At 43.3% G+C, this 3,472-nt stretch overlaps 1 non-coding gene across 1 annotated transcript; it reads left to right on the top strand.

The window, feature by feature from the left end:
* Positions 1 to 2,921: 2,921 nt before the first annotated feature.
* LOC114811746 lies at positions 2,922 to 3,059 on the top strand. The gene has a single exon (XR_003759442.1). It is a non-coding gene; the product is annotated as a small nucleolar RNA SNORA7 (small nucleolar RNA).
* The last annotated feature ends 413 nt before the right edge of the window (positions 3,060 to 3,472 follow it).

Below are 3,472 nucleotides of genomic sequence, written 5' to 3'. Positions count from 1 at the left end.
TGAGTCCCAGCTCCCCACCTTATCTGCTGTGTGACCTTAGGCAAGTTACTTCACTTCACTGGGCCTCAGTTACCTCATGTATAAAATGAAGATGAAATCTCCCTCCTTCAACTGAGACTGTGAATCCCATGCAGGGACTGGTCTGATTACTTTATACCTACTCATCACAATGTTGAGAAGCAGCGTGGCTCAGTGGAAAGAGCCCGGGCTTTGGAGTCAGAGGTCATGAGTTCGAATCCCAGCTCTGCCACTAGTCAGCTGTGTGACTGTGGGCAAGTCACTTCACTTCTCTGGGCCTCAGTTACCTCATCTGGAAAATGGGGATTAAGACTGTGAGCCCCATGTGGGACATCCTGATTCCCTGTGTCTACCCCAGCGCTTAGAACAGTGCTCGGCACATAGTAAGCGCTTAACAAAATAACAAAATTATTATTATTATTAATGTTTGGCACATAGTAAACACTTAAATACCATAAATATTCATTATGATTAATTAGAGCACCTAATCCCTGCCCTCTAGGAGCTTGCAGTGTAGCAGGGAAGAAAGACACCAAGGAAAATTTCATATAGGAGGAAGCAATAAAGTATACGATATGTACTTTAACCAATCGATCAATGATATTTAGTGCTTACTGCAGAGAAATAAGCATTTGGGAGCACATAATAAGTTGTAGACATTTTGTCAATAGTAACACAGCTTTAAGGGGTAGGATATAGGAAGGGAATGGATGATAATGGAGTCTACAAGCTATTCCTCTATGGCGATAGTAAAGGAGGTAGAGGAACTCTACTCTACTACTTCCTCCTCCTCAAAACACTAGTTTTGCTGACACAGTATTATGCAGTTTTTCCTCCTACCTCTTTTCTTGTTCTCAGTTTGCCATCTCCTCCAACATTCCTCATTCTTTTTCCGCAGGCTACCATCGAGATTCTGTTCTAGTTCCTCTACTTTTCTCACTCTTTCCCTCAAGGAACTCATCCACTCACATGCCTTCAGCTATTTCCTCTATGCAGATGACTCTAAAATCCATCTCTCTGGTGCTGGCTTCTCAAGTGACCTGAAATCCAGCGTCTCATAGGTCCCTCTAGACTTTAAGCTCACTGTGGGCAGGGGGTGTGTCTGCTTATTGTTATACTGTACTCTTCCAAGCACTTAGTATAGCGCTCTGCCTACAGTAAGCGTTCAATAAATATGACTGAGTAAATGAATGAATGAACGAATGAATGAATGAATGGGTACAAGACATTTCCACATTGGAGTTCTGCCAGCACCTCCAACTCAACCTGTCCAACATGAACCTCCTTGTTGTTTCCCTTAAACTCACTTTCCCCCAAATCCCATCTCCAACCATCCATCCTCCCCATCCCAGAAACTGACAACCTATCTCCAGTGCTTAGTACAGTGCTCTGCACAAAGTAAGTGCTCAATAAATACAATTGAATGAATGATTGAATGAATGAACCTAGGGGTCTTCCTTGACTCATTCCTATGGTTCAATTCGAACAATCAGTCCACTGACAAATCTGCCACTTTTTCCTGCACTAGAATTCCCAGATCTGCTTGTCCTCTCTACTCAAACCTGTACACCTCGATGCCTGCTCTGATCTTGCCACATCTAAACTATTGCATCAGTCTTCTCGCTGGTCTTTTAGGCTTCAGCCTCTCCATACTCCAATCTATGTATCCTCCAAGAGGCCTTCCCTGACTAAGCCCTGCTTTCCTCTTCTCGCACTCCTTTCTGCACCACCCTGACTTGCCCCCTTCATTCATTCCCCCCTCCCAGTCCCACAACACTTATGCACCTATTTGTACTTTTTTTTGCTTATTTATTCATCTTCGTGTCTGTCTCTCCCTCTAGATTGAAGCTTGCTGTGGGCAGGGAATGTGTCTGTTTATTGTTATATTGTACTCTCCCAAGCTCTTAGTACAGTGCTTTGCCCATAGTGAGCCCTCCATAAGTACAGTTGAATAAATGAATCTATAACAACACACAATGCTCCAGAGATTATCCTGTGAAGCCTGGATCAGTGCACATCTCTCCGCTTGTCAAAACCTATCGCTAGCTTCTCTATAGCTGCCCCTCCGGTCCTTTCTGCTTTTCTTCCATTATTTTTCCCCACATAGAGTTTGTATGTTCCAGAATCTTATGTATCAACAATTCCAAAATTGCAAAACTACAGCAGAGGAGCAAAACACAGACTTACCTTCACACAGAAAGTCCATCTTCCACAAGTGGCTTGGGAATCAGAGGTCGTGGGATCCAACTCTGGCTCCATCACTTATAAGCGGTGTGACTTGGGCAAGTCACTTCACTTCTCTGTGCCTCAGTTACTTAATCTGTAAAATGGGGATTAAGACTGTAAGCCACACGTGGGACAACCTGAAGATCTTGTATCTAGCCCAGTGCTTAGAACAGTGTTGGGCACATAGTAAGGGCTTAACAAATACCATAATCATTATCATTATAGCTTCCACCATCAAATAGCATCATCTGAAAGAGAATTCTGTGAATACAAATTTGATTCATTTTGTTTTCAACAAATATTTCTCAATAAATATAATTGTGTACACAGCGTATTCTGGTTACTATTGTTTAACCTGAATCAGGAGCAAAATGGAAAGATTGTTCACTGGATGTATTTTAAATAATGAGGATTATTCACTCTGTTTCAAAACCCCAGAAAAATGTTCTTGTACTGAAGCTGGGTAGAGAATGTCTATATACAAGCCTCAAGGTGTGAGAAAGAAAATATTAAAATGAAAATACCGAGGATAAAGAATGGATCACATTCTCCTTCACCGGAATACACTGTAGGATATGATTGTGGCTGGTTTCCAGCTCTTGACTCCTGCTGAAATTGGCTTGCAGTTTTCTCCTCAATTCAATCAATGCTATTTCCTGAGCACCTACTGAGTACCACCCTTCTCAGGGTCGCACCTGGAGAGTTTTCAGTAGTCTACCAGTCTCGGCTATAGGAGGGAGAGTCAAGCAGAGGCCTGTGCATTCCATTCCTAGCTTGGCCAGTGGCTAGCGAGGGGAAGACCATCTGCTACAAGTCAAAATTCACCCATGCTGGGCAGCAGAGGCACGAGAGATTGTCGAGGGCAGAGACTCGGGTTTACTGTGCAGAAAGAGGGAATGGTAAACCACTTCCACATTTTTACCAAGAAAACTCTATGGATCCACTATCAGGAAGATTGCAAATGGAGAGAGGGTGTTCTAGGTGAGATGTGTCTGTGGTGTTGTTATGGCCTGGAAATGACTTAACCGCAAAAGATAAGACTGAGTACCAAGTGTTTGAGAGAGTACACAGGGAAGCAGTGTGGCTCAGTGGAAAGAGCACAGGCTTGGGAGTCAGAGGTCATGGGTTCTAATCCCTGCTCTGCTGCCTGTCAGCTGTGTGACTTTGGGCAAGTCACTTAACTTCCCTGTGTCTCAGTTACCTTACCTGTAAAATGGGACTGTAAAAT

Source organism: Ornithorhynchus anatinus, chromosome 4 (genome assembly GCF_004115215.2).
Source record: "Ornithorhynchus anatinus isolate Pmale09 chromosome 4, mOrnAna1.pri.v4, whole genome shotgun sequence".
NCBI classification, from domain to species: domain Eukaryota; kingdom Metazoa; phylum Chordata; class Mammalia; order Monotremata; family Ornithorhynchidae; genus Ornithorhynchus; species Ornithorhynchus anatinus.
Note: the sequence above shows the minus strand (reverse complement) of the source record. Positions and strands in the feature narration are given on the sequence as shown.